The 17,818-nt window shown below is 39.7% G+C and overlaps 1 protein-coding gene across 1 annotated transcript in view; it reads right to left on the bottom strand.

The window, feature by feature from the left end:
• The window catches only part of LOC102783068 (sodium- and chloride-dependent taurine transporter-like), a 71,731-nt gene extending 54,387 nt beyond the window's left edge, over window positions 1–17,344 (bottom strand). Inside the window, exon 1 of the mRNA XM_006783012.3 lies at window positions 17,311–17,344. The gene's annotated coding sequence lies outside the window, so the exon portion shown is untranslated. The remainder of the gene's footprint in view (window positions 1–17,310) is intronic.
• Window positions 17,345–17,818: the final 474 nt, after the last annotated feature.

Raw genomic sequence — 17,818 nt, 5'->3', positions numbered from 1 at the left:
TGTTTCTCGATGTTCCATAAGAATTCAAAAACAGAGTTAAATGAGGATGGGAAAAGGACAGAAAAAAAAGAAGAGATCAATTTGAAACCCGAAGTCATGGGGGGAAAGATGGTAACCGAAAAACACTTATTATGGAGCCACAGGGAGGGGATAGGGGCAGGGGTTCAGGAAGGAAAGGTAAAAAGAGAAAAAATAGGGAAATACTTTAGGTCATTATCTCGATTGAGTCGGGTGTGGTTGGATAAAAGTGATGAAAGAAGGGCATGAATATTAAGGAAACTGCCGCAATGGAGACAAAAAGTTCAAGGAAAGGGTGTAGCCATACTATTGCTGGTGACAAGCAGTCATGATGGACCATGATGTGCAGTTCTGTTATCCAAGAAAGACGGAAAACAGGAGTTAAGAAAAAGACAGACTGTTAGATTTGTATTGTTTATTGTCATTTATGCTTAGAAATATTTAACCATATATGCTTAGAGGTGTATAATCGATTGTGTAGTGATAGGATGTGTGATCCTTAATAGTCTGCAAAGGCTTTGTGTGCATTCCAGAGTGTTCTGGCATTCACACCTACATTCTGGGAGCATGGGATAGGTCATACCTTGTCTTATTGTTTTATGGTAGGATAAACGTAGCTATGTCAGTTTTAGGCTAAGAGCCTTTTGTTTAGATGGACCGCTAGACTCCTGGCTCTAGCTTTGGGGAGTCTTAACAGGGTCACATCTTGAACCCCCCCCCACACACACACACACACACACACACACACACACACACATACTTACACAACGCACAGGCAAGGTACTCTTTGTTTGTATGTAGACGTCATATGTTAATGAACCTATGTATATTCACGTAACCTCAATAAAAGAGCAGTGTTACGGGGGAGCGGACGACAGCAACTGGGGTCGAGCGAAGGAACAGCGTTTGTCCAGTTCTCTCCCATGCACGAGAAACAGAAAAGAACTTTGCCTACTCGTGTCTTGCTTTGCTGTGTAATTAAATTATCTTGAACGTTCCAGCGAATAGGTTCAAGCTACAAACCTATCACAGACAAAAAACAAAATTGTTCACAGGTACTAAAAATCAGTCATCTGAAGGTCAGGCATGATATTGGGTACTTAAAGTACGTATTATGGTTTGGGTATATTTAGATTACAGTTGGGGTTAAAATAACTACCTGCTAAAGAGAAGGGAAACAATATTGGTTTTCTACATGTGTTTTTTTTTCTTTTTGCTGTAAAACTACTATTATTACTAGACTGGGTGTTAAGCCGTTGAAGAATAACAAAATCAAATGAGCTGAAAGGAAAAGGAAATATTGTTACAAGACATAACATGCAATATAAACTACTGTACTGAAGGATATTTAAGTATGTAGGTGTTTATCATTAAAAATATTAGAAAATATGGATATCTTGGAGGGGTTATTAAACAAGCTGGATTCATCTTTTAAAACTTGTATTTAATGTCACAGTGGAAAACATGATAAAGTAAGCTTTAACCTCTCGTATGAATCATATATCAAATAAGGACCCTCTTATTTGGAAGCGCAGAGAGTTACTAGAATCATGGGTTGCTCTACATGCTTCACCACAATGTGCCACCATCTGCTGGATGCCTGTCATGCTCTCCGCGTGATGCTAGAGACAAATGAAGTTGAGAATGCCATTGTGCCTCGGGTGCAATTTCACTGCTGTAATATATCCTCTCCTTTATCTGAGCAACGATGGAGCTGCTAACACTGTTTCTGTCCATCAAAGGTTTGAAGACATTAACAGTCACTTGCACTAGAAAGATTAATATTACAACTGGCAACACACAGTGTTCAATTTTCACTCAAACAGTGTACAGTATAATGTGCTTAACTATGCCCATGTGCAGTGTATTTAATGCCAGGCCTACTGATCTTTAAAAAATATATCAACCAAAGTACAGTACCGTGGAAAAGATTTGAGTCAACCCTCATTTTTTTATATTTTGCTTCCAAAGAGCTAAACATTTCTGTAATCTTTTAAAGTGGTTTTGAGCAATATTTCTCCAGATCTGAAGGGTTTTATAAAAAGATTTTCTTTGGACATTAGCTTCATGCATTGTCATTACAGAGGAATGTTTTTGTTTTTGTTTTTGTTAAGCTACCTAACCTTGGTCTATGAATTATGCAAGCATTAAAAAGGTTTCTAACTTAAGTGATAAACTAGTGTTGTATGAAACTACTTAAGAAAGAGTCGGTTTTAACTTGTATCTTTAGACCCTTTGTTACTAGCAACCTGTTTGCAAAAAGCATATAGTTTGTTCCCATTACTTTAGATGAAACTATGAAAAAACAGAACAAGGCAGCCAATATCTAAAGAAAAGCTTTGGGATTGTCGAAAGAATGTGCAGAATTATTCCTGAAATCCACTCAAAGAAGTTTAGAGTAAATCATTAGTTTCTGACCAGACTGGTCTCACAGAAGTAGATGAATTGACCTTGACCTCAAAGCATCATATTATATGGTGGCATTTGGTGTGTTCAAATTACATGCTGGTACGACAGTAAGTGACTACCCTGTCATCCATTGACTTGTTTGACAGCTCAGACACCCAATGTGCTGGTGATAAGACCATCCATTGTTTTAACCCTAATTTTTACTTGTTTGCTTATTTTTGTTAGGTCTGACTACCTAAAACTGACAGCAACCAAAATCAATGACAACTATAAACCCTCCATCAGCAAGTTTTAAGTTACGTTCATGTTCACATAATTACTGATACATATTTAGTATGGGAATAAGTTCACATTATTCCTAAACCATAGTGTTAAATAATAATCTATGAGTTTCAATAACGATTAAATACAAATAAAAAAGAGAACAAATGCCTGAACTAATCATGTAGTTTGAGCTCTGTGCAACAAATGGTCACATGATTTTCCTCATAAATCTAATTGTCCACCTCCCACTGGAATATTAATCCTTTCTGAATGAGGCTTAAATGCTTGGGTTTGCAGCACAGATTCAGAAATAATTGGAATGCAGGAAAGATTAACTTTCACAGCAGATGGGCTGTAACACATTAAACGACTTTATGGAGCAACTTGAGTCCTTGAGATGTTAAGATGTCTTCAGATGTCTTGTTAAAAAAATATAGCCAGTTCTATTTTGATAGTTACATGATTGATTTTTTTCTACTGGAAATGTGTGTGAAAAATGCTTGTCAGCTTTTTTTTAGCGTGTGGAACAAGTGCCTTGCTACTTCACAGGGCTCCCATATTGCCTGTCTCAACCCTATTTATTTTGACCAGCTGGCCTTTGACCTACCATTCTTCATACCGCCACTCACTGTCGTCTGTTCTCAGGCATCTTGGTCTTGCTGTTAGCCTTCTGCTTGCCTTCCTAAAGTGGTCCCAACATGCATATACTATTTAAAGCTACAGACCCAATTACAACATGGTGCCTCAGCCATTCAAATAAAATTTATGAGTGACGCAAACAAAATAATCTTACCAAGCTTCCCCCTCGAAAGATCTGAATGTTTGGCACACTTTCACAGTTTTGTAGAGCATATGCATTAGCATCATTCTGTGAAGGTTTAGAAAGCCTGTTCAACTGAGATTCAAGATACCCAAGCCAGATGACTTACTGTTTACTCCTCAAAGATGATGCAGCATGGTGTAGTCACTAAGCTGAAATCGGCACATTGTTCAGCCCTGTGCATGGGGCTTAGGTTTTCCCTTTTCCACTGCAGACCAACAGTGTCACCACCCATCTGTCCTGCATTCTGGACGCCCACAAAACAGCTCAATCCACCTGTTTTCTTCCTCTGCTGTCCTTAGGCTACTCAACTAGGGTCTCTTGTTTCACCATTCTCCAGCCCCTGGGCCATTTGCCCGAGTTCTATTGTTGTATTGTACTGCAGCCTTCCCCTTAGGCAGTTCATCAGAACTCTCCTTCACTTACTGATTCAGCCCTTTGTAGTATTTCTGCTGTGAGGTCGGTGCATTTTAGTCTTTATCCCTTTTGCCCAACCACTCAAACATGTTAGGTTTGAGGGCTTGCTGAGTTGCAATTTTACAGTCAGTAAACGGTAACCTAATCATTATAGATATGGCAGATTTAGGTAGGGTTGTTTGTTTATTTTACTGTAAAACAAACAAACAAAAACTATAGCTACAGTCCCACACAACAAAAATTCCTTCCCCAAAAAGCTGACTACAGAGCACCTCACAGTAAATACTACAGGGACTCAACTGTAGAAACAGATGCAGACAGACATGACAACTGTTTCTTTGCTGAAACAATCTATATGGGGTATTACGTTTTGCCATGTTTACCATTTCCTCCATAATTACTAAAAAAAATGCAGTGGACAAAACAATTGGTTCAAAAAATATTTTCAGAATTATAGATGAATATTGAATTGAATATTAATTTCAAGAAGTCTTTACTTTTAAACTGTTAAATATAATAATACATATAAAAAAGGTAAATACACTTTTTTCTTGGTTGCTATATACAGTAGATACACTCATACACATAAAGTGCACTAAGCAAGATAATATATACATGTCATTATAACAAATTAACAAACAGCTCACACTTACTAGAAGCAGTAAGTGGATGGAAGCCAATTATCTGACTACAGAATACAAAATACAAAAAATTTATGAAAAAAAAAAGAAACAAGTTGACGTTCTTATCTATGCCCCCAACAATTTTGTTCCCAATGTATTAATGGAATTGTAATTGAAAATCTTGGACCCATCTTCACTTCTCCCAAATATGAGAAAGTTGTTTTCTGATTATGCATTCAGTGTTGAAAAAAAGCATGTTGGCTGTTTTGTACAAGCTTGTTTTTGTTATGTGCGGAACATTGCCCGTTTTACATATATTGTGTCTCAGTGTTACATGGAAATAATCATACATGCTTTTATTTTGTCAGTCATCAATTTTTGTACTCTATTATTCCTCTGTCTGAGCAAAGAATCCCTGACTATGGTGCGCACTATGGGCCTCAAACGAGCAAACCATAACTTACACATAAATACGTAGGCACTGAGTGTTTATGAATATTTTTACAAGTGACCCAGTTACAGGTCAACTGTTACTGGGTCACTATTGAAATCTATTTATCCTGTAAGGAATCAAAACTGGCCACAGCTGATACTGTTAAGCAGCATTCAATAAAGAAAAAAGTCTATGTTTTTATAGCACAGATAAGAAGCGTCACTGCTGCTTATATATAGGGTGGGCCATTTATATGGATACACCGTAATAAAATGGGAATGGTAAATGGCCTGTATTTGTATAGCGCTTTTACTAGTCCCCCCTAGGGACCCCAAAGCGCTTTACACACCCAGTCACACACTGGTGGAGGCAAGCTACAGTTGTAGCCACAGCTGCCCTGGGGCAGACTGACAACCATTCCCTGGGGAATGGTTGGAGATATTAAAGTCCTGTTTATGGCACATTAGTATATGTGAGGGGGCAAACTCCTCAAGATGGGTGGTGACCATGGTGGCCATTTAGAAGTCGACCATCTTGGATACAACTTTTGTTTTTTCAATAGGAAGAGGGCCATGTGACACATCAAACTTATTGGTAATGTTACAAGAAAAACAATGGTGTGCTTGGTTTCAACATAACTTTATTCTTTCATGAGTTATTTACAAGTTTCTGACCACTTAGAAAATGCGTTCAATGTGCTGCTCATTGTGTTGGATTGTCAATGCAACCCTCTTCTCCCACTCTTCACACACTGATAGCAACACCGCAGGAGAAATGCCAGCACAGGCATCCAGTATTTGTAGTTTCAGGTGCTGCACATCTCGTATCTTCACACCATAGACAATTGCCTTCAGATGACTACAGAGATAAAAGTCTAAGGGGTTCAGATCGGGAGACCTTGGGGGCCATTCAACGGACCCACGACGACCAATCCACTTTCCAGGAAACTGTTCATCTAGGAATGCTCGGACCTGGCACCCATTATGTGGTGGTGCACCATCTTGCTGGAAAAACTCAGGGAACGTGCCAGCTTCAGTGCATAAAGAGGGAAACACATCATCATGTAGCAATTTCAAATATCCAGTGGCCTTGAGGTTTCCATTGATAAAGAATGGACCCACTATCGTTGTACCCCGTATACCACACCAAACCATCACTTTTGTTGTTCCAAGTCTTGGAGGAATCCATCTAATGTGGGTTAGTGTCAGACCAATAGCGGTGGTTTTGTTTGTTAACTTCACCATTCAGATAAAAGTTTGCCTCATTACTGAGCAAAATCTTCTGCGTGAACTGAGGGTCCTGTTCCAATTTTTGTTTCGCCCATTCTGCAAATTCTGTGCACCGATCTGGGTCATCCTCGTTGAGATGTTGCAGTAGCTGGAGTTTGTAAGGGTACCATTTGTGAGTAGCTAATATCCGCCGAAGAAATGTTCCACTAATGCCACTCTACTGTGACATGCGGCGAGTGCTACGCTGTGGGCTCTTGCTGAATGAAGCTAGGACAGCCACTGATGTTTCTTCATTAGTGACAGTTTTCTTGCGTCCACATTTTGGCAAATCCAACACTGAACCAGTTTCACAGTTTGCTAACTGTAGCATGGGAGATGGGTGGTCTCGTAAGGTGTCTTGCATTGAAATCTGCTGCAATGACCCGGTTACTGCGTTCACCAGATATCAACGTAATTTCGATCCGCTCCTCACGTGTTAACCCCTTCGACATGTCAATGGCTGTGAACAAAGAGAAACTTGTAAATAACTCATGAAAGAATAAAGTTATGTTGAAACCAAGCACACCATTGTTTTTCTTGTAACATTACCAATAAGTTTGATGTGTCACATGGCCCTCTTCCTATTGAAAAAACAAAAGTTGTATCCAAGATGGCCGACTTCTAAATGGCCACCATGGTCACCACCCATCTTGAGGAGTTTGCCCCCTCACATATACTAATGTGCCACAAACAGGACTTTAATATCTCCAACCATTCCCATTTTATTATGGTGTATCCATATAAATAAACGCTGACAGCACTAGTGGGAACACAACGAATATGACTGCACATTTACGCCGACATCATCCTAGTGCAAAGACAAGTGGAAGCAGACAAAAACAACAAGCACGCATGCTACAAACTTTACCCGAGTCATTTAGACATCCGTTAGCACATGATTCTCCTTATGGGGACCTGATATGTTTGATATGCTGCTGAGAATATACCCCAGAAGAAGCATATATTTTGGAAAGAGCCATTTCTCTGTAATAAACTCTCTTTTCCAAGGATGAGTGATTTCTCGATCAGATAGATTTTTATTATTATTTTGTTTCAGCAACATTAAATTTAAAAACTGTACTTTTGAGTTAAAATATATATTTATAATTTTAATAAATGACAAATTAAAAAGGCATGAACATTTTTTTGTATCGAAAAAAATATCAAACCGTGACACCAAAGTATCGAACCGAACCGTGAATTTTGTGTATCGTTGCACCCCTAGTATATATGTATAGTAACATATTTCAATTAACATAAAATAAACACAATTTGCACAATTAAAACCATGAAGTGAACTGATCAGTGTTTGCCATAGGATGGAAGCCTCTCTCTCTGTGCATGTGTGTATGCATTACACTGTATTTACAGATAACTGTGTCCATAGTTACAGTGACAACCGATCCTGGCACCAGTTTTTTGGTACGGTCTGGGTCTGGGTACGCAAAAGAATATGGTACATTCATACTGGTATAAGATATTTTAAAATACAAACCCCCAAATGAATCTCTCATACCTTATTGGTATAAGAGACTTATTTTTGTTTATGTATGCGACTTTCTTCATTGATTATCATTACTTGATATTCTTTTTTGTGGTTATTTTATGAAATATTCAGCTGTAAACGACAACACAATGGCAGTTCTGTGTGTCCCACAGTTGCTCAAAACAAAACCAAAACAATGCACCTAGTGACAAAAACAATGTGACCTCAACCGTTGAAGAACGTCAACAGCAGCGTAGGCAACAACAACAACAATACAGGAACTCAGTTAAAGCTACTTTCTAAGCTTCTTTTTGACAGTTTTACCCAGGGGACAGCTTGGCAAACGCAAACAGTGTTGGGGAACAAAAACAAGGAGTTGGAGGGAAAAAAAAAACCCTCAAAAAACCGAGAAGTTAAATAAGGAAATAAAACTGATCTGCTGATCAAATGTGTGGGAGTGTTATTTAAAGGATGTGGATGAAATAAACAGTGATAGTGAACTAGGGAAAGAGGAGTAGTACATCATGAACTGTCTAAATGTGCTCTAACAAACCTCAAGACAAAAGCACAAGTTCAAACACATGCAAAATAAATAATATATAAACCTGTCATGCTTCAGGTGAACTTGAATTGGCATACATGGAGGGCAGGGGTAAGCTCTGCAGCTTATTTCTGTCATGTGAAGGCTGTGTGCAGGCAGGAGTGGTGGTAAGGAGGACCCAATGTGCAGACACTCGGAGGCAGAAAGTAAACTCAAACACTTCTGATAACCAGTTGTCTGCTTGATGTTTATTCAGCTGTGTAAAAACTGTAACTTTAATCTCAGCCAAACCAATTTACTCAGGAACAAATAAAATACTAAAAAAAAGCCAAACAATAACATTTTTAAGTTGTCTAAGTGACTTGTGTATGTTTAACCTGAGTAGCGAAAGACTCAGATTTATTGCTAGGAGGTAAACAGAGAACTAGCAAAACTGGAAATACAAATAATAAACTGACGACGACGACAACGACAACAACGACGACGACGACGACGACGACGACGACGACGACGACGACGACGACAACAACAACAACAACAACAACAACAACAACAACAACAACAACAACAACAACCTGAACTGGAAACCGGCCAGAACACACAGCAAGATGAGGGTAGATCACGACACCAACAAACTGAAACACAGGGCTTAAATACATAGAGGGAGCAATCAGGGAATGGGCAACAGGAGGGAAACACAGCTCGGGCAAATCAGGCCTAACGAGACATAGGAAGCAAAACCAGACGCATTTACATGAGACACAGACTTTCAAAGTAAAACAGGAAACAACACAGACTCACACACAGGCACTGCAACAGAGGGAACCGAGACGTAAACCATAAGATAGAACACAGACAAAGAAACCAAAGACTAGAAATGATAAATAATATAGTAAACTCAAACCTCTGGGTCAACAATCCAGGCATCCTAACAATTTCCTACTAAACAGTGTGTTAAAGGAACGTTTCTACTCACTGAACCTTAGGCCACAGCAGACAAGGAACCTCATGACTAAGACCAAGTTTTTCTCTGCTCTGACGCATCATCAGTACTTTGTAACAACATGTTTTTTGTGTGTATGAGAATTACAATGATTTCTTTTTCATGGTTGATAGAAAGTTAGATCTCTTATTAGAATGTGATTTTGTTTCCTTGTTCCTCGTTGAATTTTTTTTTTTTTTGTACATGAATATATTGAAATAAAGCAGTCTTGGTACCAGCTCAGTGTTTTTTAAAAAAAAATGGCAAAAGAGAAGAGAAAGAAAACAGCAAAGACAAAAAAATGGATGTTATGGTTTCCCACTTTGCGGCATTGCTCAAGTCATGATAAGATTTGCGGAACAGTAAGAGTCTTACTTAAAACAGTTCATACAAGCTAAACCACAATGAATCACTTGCAAAAGCCTTTAAGTTGTGAAAAATCCCATTTTTCTCTTTAGTTACTTGGATTATTTTTTACTTGGAGTAGGTTTTAGTATTACAGAGAGTAGAGCTCTGTGATGATGGCTGAAAAAGATAAAAGAGCAAAAAGTTAAAAGTTTATGAATAGAATGTTAGTACAAGTAGTTAAAATGTAACAACCTGCTATCCGGAACAGTTATTTTCAACTGCTCTTTGTTGAGTGGGCCGTGTTCCCACACGTTTCATTTTAATATGCCCCGAGGTGTTCTACTTGATTGAAGTCAGGTAAAGCCCCTGCATGCTTATTTCTTCCTGAGGACCTGCTGTGTTAATTATGAGTAAAAAATGAAATCATGTGGGAAGATTCCTACTTCTTGTTACCCAGTGTCTTGGTGTATCTACAGGCTTTCATATCTAAAATTGTAACCCAACATCTTTAGCATTTACTGTGGAGATCCCTTTTGAGCAAAGCAAAATTATTTCACCAAAACAGACTATGTTGTCCAAGAATTCAGACTTTCTTTTATGTCCCTCACCAAAGTTTAACTTTTCAAACTAGCAGGTAGTGCTCATGTCCCACGGTTAAATTTTAATTTCTTCAAACTATTCGATTTGTAGTCATATTGTATGATACATGCAGAAAGATCAGCTCATAGGATGAAAATTTAGGAAGAAAACCCTGGAATTTATATGATTTCATAGCCATTTTCTAGCAGTTAGGGGGGGTGAAAAGTCAAAGCACAAATTTCTTATAAAGGCAACTGTAGCTACTTTCTGTTCAGAAAATGTACACAATAGACCTGCAGCTTTCATAGATCATGTTCCAACATGTCTAATCTTATTGAAAAAAACAAAACAAAAACATGTTGATCCCAGTCTGGAGTGGATTGTACTATGTACATTATTTCAGAGCTAAGTCGGTGCTTCGTAAATGTATTTTTTTTTTTATTTTATTAATGATGAAGGTTCACTGTGTATGAATATACTCATCATTTGCACAGAAATGAATTTGCATAACTGTTACAGCAAGGAACCTGTCACTGAAAGAAAGGCAAAGAAGAAAAGTATTTTGACAGATTGCTTTGCACTTCAAACACAGCCTGGTCCCTTTACAATCAAACACTATACATAGCAGTGAGCAAACATTCCCAGTATGTGTTATACTTGGTTAAATGTGTTTTGTTATTATTTTTCTCAGTTGATCTCTCTTCCAACAACACTTGTTGTAAAGACATTGCTCTTGTAACAAATCAGCTGACAGGTTTTTGAATTATTTAATAATTTGTCAGAAAACAAATTTCTTTATATTTAAATGAATATGAGGTCTAGAGTGGACCAACTATAGAGCTGCCACAAACGATTATTTTGATAGTCGACTAGTCACCAATTACTTTTGCGATTAGTCGACTAATCAGACCATGCATCCATTGGACGTAAAACGTACAGCTTATTGAACCAGCATGCATCTGCTCTTATATAACGATCATTCGCTTACAGCTTTAAGTGTTTAAGGTATGTGCTAACTAAAAATAAAGACAAGATGATAGTTTATTAAATTTTAATGAAATTTGCAGATTGTTTCGGTGGAGTTTAATAAACGCAGCCGTCTGCTCCTTGCTATCTAAAATATAACAGGACATTGGAGTATACTCTCGAACATCTCACACTTCTGATAATCAGTTGTCTGCTTGACGTTTATTCAGCTGTGTAAAAACTATAACTTTAATCTCAGCCAAACCGATTTACTCAGGAACAAATAAATACAATACAAATAATAAACTGAAGAAAACAACAACCTGAACTGGAAACCGGCCAGAACACACAGCAAGATGAGGGTAGATCACGACACCAACAAACTGAAAGACAGGGCTTAAATACATAGAGGGAGCAATCAGGGAATGGGCAACAGGAGGGAAACACAGCTGGGGCAAATCAGGCCTAACGAGACAAAGGAAGAAAAACCAGACGCATTTACATGAGACACGTGACTTGTGTATGTTTTGCCTGAGTAGCGAAAGACGGCGGTGGGTTTAAAAACCATTTGCCGGGAGTCCGGTGTTCTCACGGGCTCTAATGAGCCTTGCCCATGGCTAGCTATCGAGCTGGTGGGTAACAGACGTCTCCGAAAACGTCGGAGCACTTTTGAAAATATGTGGTGTCTTGATAAACTGAGCAGATATTTGAGGTTTACACAGCTACATTCTCGCCTGAAACTATGTTAAACGTTTATTTTGTGACCCGGAAAGAATAATAAGAGTAATATTAAAACTAACTAGCTGCTGCCATTGTTGGAAACTGAGCTGGGCTGCGCTATGAATTCTGGGACAGAGCTTCTTTTTCTTCTTCGGGGTTTAACGGCAGCTGGCATCCTTGTACATGCTGTGCTGCCATCTTCTGTTTCAGTCCGTTATTACACTCTTAAATCCTACTAGTTATTCCTGCGTCTTTTGGGATCTTACAAAGCTTCAAACGACGCGTCGACTATTAAATCAGTCGTCGACGATTTTGACAGTCGACGTAATCGTGACTAGTCGACTAATCGTGGCAGCCGTAACCAACTATAAACAGAGTGGGAGAAGCAGAAAAATTCTTATATAACCTGCTAATGAGTTCACAGTTTATACTCTATGGGCACTCTGTGAACGCCAACAAACTTAAAGTTTTTGATTTGTAGTTGAGTGAGAGGAGTGCAGTCTCACTCCCCGTACAGACATGTGGTTATTTACCAGTAATCAAGTACTTTTAAAGAAAAGCAGAAATTGCCTATTTTTTTCTATCTCCGAACACATTTTTAAAACTAGGAACATAAAACAAATACAGATCTGTAGAGGAACTTGTGATCCTGTTAGTCTTTAAACATTGTTGACATGTCTTGGAGTTCTAACTTTTTCTTGTGGGTGGTGGTGAGTGGTGATACAGATTTCACTGTCTGTTACTTGAAACACTATCGCCATAGTAACTTTGACTGCTGGGTCACTAATGCTGGTGTAAGCTACTGACAATTGCAAACTATGATCTGGCTGGTTTATTCGAATCTACTCTCTCTCTCTGATTAGTTGATACTTGTCATGTGTGTTCACATAAATTATTGTGTCTCTCTAAGAAAAGTGGTTGATTCTCTAGGGCTCTACTTCAGATGTAGTTACAGATATGTAAGCCATCTAAAGCTATTTGTTCATCTGTCTGTGGGTATCCCTGAGAATTCAGAATATAATGAATTCTGATAATTCAAAACCAAACAACATGAGAGCTTCTGGTCTGTTACTGAATATTAAGATGTCTAAGATACAGTATTAAGCTGAGTGGTTTAGAGCACCATGCCATTAGTGTTTGGAGATAACTTAAAAGGCACATGCGCCTTTGCAGGAATCCTATGTAGACAATATGTGTGTGCACCAAGTAAATAACTAATATAAGTGGGAGTGGATGTAAAAAAATGAAATGATATCCTTCAATCTCCCACTTCTAGTGTATAAAGTAAAGTGTGTGCTTGTGAAAAAAAGGTACATTAAGCCCAAGCCAAGGTTTTTGTTGTGACAGAATACAATACAATTTTATTTATATAGCACATTTAAAAAACCACAGGTATGCCAAAGTGCTTCACAGAACGAGTTAAGAGCAATAATAAATACAAATACAAAATACAAAATACAAATAAAATACACTAACAGGCAGGTGACATAACTAACCAATAATACACCAGGCATAGTAGGCACAACCCGAAAGGATAAAAGTTAAAACACTATAAACATTAATAAAGCGAAAAAGATAACTTACAGTACACTAAAAATGCGGGCTCTAGGAGGCGGGGAAAGCAAGGCTAAACAAATAAGTTTTTAATCGAGATTTAAAAGATTGAATTGAATCAGACGCCTGAATAGCTAGAGGGAGGTTATTCCAGAGGTAGGGTGCGACAGCGGCGAATGCGCGGTCACCTCTGGTCTTGAGCCGAGATCTAGGTTGCACCAGGAGCATTTGGCCTGCTGTTCTAAGCACTCTCCCAGGGCTATAAAAGCTGAGGAGATCCGTAAGATAGCTGGGCGCGGTGTTATTTATGATTTTAAAAGTGAGCAATAAGATTTTAAAATCAATACGAAATTTAATAGGGAGCCAGTGCAGGTCGGAAAGAACTGGAGTAATAGACTCAAACCTGCCAGTTCCAGTTAATAGACGCGCAGCCGCATTTTGAACGACCTGCAGTTTGTGAACAAGGGCAGAATGGAGACCAGTATAAAGGGAATTACAGTAATCTAATCTTAATGTAACAAAAGCATGGATAAGTTTCTCCAGGTCCTTGCGTGGTATGTAGGGCTTGGCCTTAGAGATTAGACGTAATTGATTGAAGCTCGATTTAACTACAGAGGACACATGTTTGTCCAACTTGAAGGAACTGTCCAAGACAACACGCAGGTTCCTCACAGTTTCAGAAAGGGAGTCAGCAAAGGGCCCAAAAATACCAATTAGTTCAGCCCGAGAGAAGGGAGTATCAAAGATTACAATTTCAGTCTTCTTATCATTTAGAATGAGGGAATTGCTCAGTAGTCAGATTTTAACTTCATTCATACCAGTGGTTCCCAAACTTTTAGGCCCATAGGCCCCCCTTTGTTTTACAAGAAAAATGTTTGCCCCCCTCCCCCCCGCGCGTGCACGCGCGCAAACACGGACAAACACGGACAAACACAGCCTCCAACCACACACACACCCATTTTGCTCCACTGCGGTTTATTTCACACCTCAAACATTTAGTAAACAATTAAGCAAATACAAGTAATCTGCAATAAATTACAGGTAGTAAGAAAATAAACTACTAACTCTTTTATGCTACGTCCACACCTACATGGGTATTTTTGAAAACGCAGCTGTTTCGTCCACATGTAAACGCCGTTTCGAATCACCGAAAACTGAGATTTTTAAAAACTCCTTTTTTTGCAATTACGTGTGGACGAGGAATACAGAGTTCGTCACGCAACATCAAAGGTGTGTGCCTTTTTTCACGTCACGCTGTGCGACACGTTATTGTTTACATGAGATGAATTGCAGAATGGCAGATAGAGACAAAATACTGTTAATCTGACTATCTTCAGGTTTTACACGCAGTTACAGTCCCTCCATTTAGAAAGGCAGAGGCGTCACGGTGTAATTATTTTAGGTGTAGTTGTTTGTTTTTTTCCTGTGTAATAATATTCAACATTGCTATCAATACATTTTTCAAAAAATGCCTGTGTACAAAATGGGTTTAAAAATATAAACAACTGTGGGATACTGTTTGTCTGTGGTTTGAACCGGCGGAACAAATCGTGGGAAGATCAGCCTGATATTATTTGTATCCCACTGTAACTTTATTGTATACAGAGCTAACATATCCAAAATGTCAGGAGTAGTTAGTCATTACAAGTGTTTGTGAACTAAAAATCAAGAATGTGGGATACTGTTTGTCTGTGATTTGAGCAGCCCAGAGCGTGCTCCCGACGAAGGGAAAACCAATTCTGCAGGGCAGACCTACCTTGGCACTTGTGCAGGTGAAACCAGGGCAAGTGCCAAGGTAGGTCAAGGGCAGACATGCTTCACCATATTTTCTAGACTTTGGCTTAGAATGAAGTTGGTTTGGAAACATATTCAGCTATGCTTCATCTCCTGCTTTGCGTTTCTGTGGCCGCCCGGTGCTAGCGGTGTCCAAGCGTTGTTCCCCCCGTTTTCATACCCCCCCCCCCCAAATGGCTCTGCGACCCCCCTAGGGGGCGGGCCCCACACTTTGGGAAGGTCTGATTCATACAATCGGAGAAGTGTTGCAACAACGACGCGACATCCTCAGCTAGTTCAAAATAGATTTGAATGTCATCCGCATAAAAGTGAAAAGAAATATTGTATTTATCAAAGATTCGACCCAAGGGTAACAAGTATAAAGAGGACAGCATGGACCCAGCACAGACCCCTGGGGGACACCAGAGGTAACAGGGGCAATGGAGGAGGTGTAGGTACCCATGGTGACAGAAAAGGACCTTTCTGAGAGATAGGATTTAAACCAGCTAAGGGCACTGCCCGTGATGCCCACCAGATGATCAAGCCTCAATAAAAGGACATTATGGTCCACCAAATCAAAAGCAGAGGACAAATCAAGCAAAATTAACACCACAGGGCACCCTGAGTCAGTAATTGAGAGAAGATCATTAAAGACTCTGAGTAATGCAGTTTCCGTGTTATGGCGTGGATTAAACCCCGACTGAAAATTTTCCCCGATATTATTTGCATCCAAATACGTTTGAAGTTGGGAATGAACTATCTTCTCTAGGATTTTAGACAGAAACGGGAGTTTGGGAATGGGTCTAAAGTTAGCGAGGTTATACTGATCAAGGGAGCTCTTTTTGAGTATAGGTTGCACTACAGCATGTTTAAAAGCAGCCGGAACACAACCCGATAACAGTGACAGGTTAATTAATGATAAAATACAGGGCCCGATAATGTTAAACCCATCTTTAATAATGCGAGATGGAAGGATGTCAGCAGCGTGAGCAGCGTTTGAGTTTTTTAAGTGATCAATTATACCCTTAAGAGTAGGGAGCGAAACTGGATCAAACTGATTGAGGTTAGTAGAGCATCATAATGCTGGGGCCTGACTCATCACAGGGGGGTGTGAGACTCTTAGAGATAAGATTCTGCCTGTAAAATGAGTTAAAATCTTTCACAAAGGGCTAAAGAAGCCAATCTAGGCGTTTCAGGACAAGGATTGATCAATGAGTTAGAAGTCTTAAATAAAATACGTGGGTTGTGACTATTATCTGCAATGACACCCGACAGAAAAGCCGCTTTAGCCAACTTTTTCCCACCGTCTCTCAGCTTGGCGGCAAACGCGTTGTAAAGCACATAAAGTGTCATTTAGCCACAGCTGAGAGCAGCTTCTAGGCCGTTTTACTTTCATAGGGGCCACAACGTCCAGTAAAGAGGAGCAGGTAGAGAGAAAGGAGTTAGCTAAATCATCAACTGAAGAGGGTGTAGAACGATCAAAGTCAGGGAGAACAGATTTAGAGAAAGCAGCCGAAAATTCAGCCCCAGTCCCAGGATTGATTATGCGCACAAGACGTCGAGGACCCTCAAAGTTCTGGTCCAATTTGCATAACTCAACATCAAAGATGACTGGGAAATGATCAGAGATTCCAGTGTTGCTGATGTCCCTGATACTAATGTCCAGTCCATAAGAAAAAATCAAATCAAGGGTATGTCCTTTAAGGTGGGTCGGTGCATTAACCCACTGGATAAGATTGAAAGAGTCAACTAAGGCTAGAAAATCCTTGGCAAACACATCATCTTTACAACAAATGTGAATGTTAAAATTGCCAGTGATAAGAACACCATCATAATTTAGGTAAAGAGATGCTAAAAAGTCACCAAAGTCGTTAATGAAAGTCTTATTATATTTCGGGGGACGGTAAATCACAACACAGAGAGTCAAAGGGGGACCAGCAAGTTCCAGCAGCTGAGCTTCAAAGCTAGGGAACATAAGGGAAGGCAGGTGCCGTACTTGGAATTTATTCCTAAAGACCACTGCCAGTCCTCCACCCCTGCCCGAAGGTCTCGGTGAGCTAAAAAAGGTACAATTCGGAGGAAGGAGCTCTGAGAAAAGGAAAGACTCACCGGGACGAATCCAAGTTTCCGTCATGAATAGTAAATCCAGTCCTGTAGCAGTAAAAAAAAATCGCTCACAATAAAAGTCTTATTCGTCAGCGACCTAACATTTAATAGCGCCATCCGAGTCGAAGACGCTGAGTCGCAGTTGGAAGCACGTCTCGGGCGGCATAGGTTGCCATAGCAGACGCCGCCTTTAGGAGGCTTAATCCAACATCGAGCCGGCGAGTAAACCACTGGGGCGGCAGGGCGGGCCTGCAACTCAGCATGGCGAATCCATCAATGGCTAAACAATCTAAAGGTAAAGTGCTCCCAGAAAGTCGGGGGAAAGCGGAGAGCATCCACATCAACGTCGATACCAGCCACATACCGTGCCTTTAGGTAAGCCTTAATGCGGACACGGACACCACTCCGTTTACCCCTTTTCCTGTAGCATCTCCTGTGCGAAGGAAGCGGAGATCGGCGGTACGTTCCTGAGAGGTGATCCGTCCGTGGCAGAGTGGTATCTCCTAAATTC

Source organism: Neolamprologus brichardi, chromosome 5 (genome assembly GCF_056152115.1).
Source record: "Neolamprologus brichardi isolate AB-2024 chromosome 5, ASM5615211v1, whole genome shotgun sequence".
In the NCBI taxonomy this organism is placed as follows: Eukaryota; Metazoa; Chordata; class Actinopteri; order Cichliformes; family Cichlidae; genus Neolamprologus; species Neolamprologus brichardi.
The sequence above is the reverse complement of the archived record's forward strand: the minus strand, read 5'-3'. Positions and strand labels throughout refer to the sequence as shown.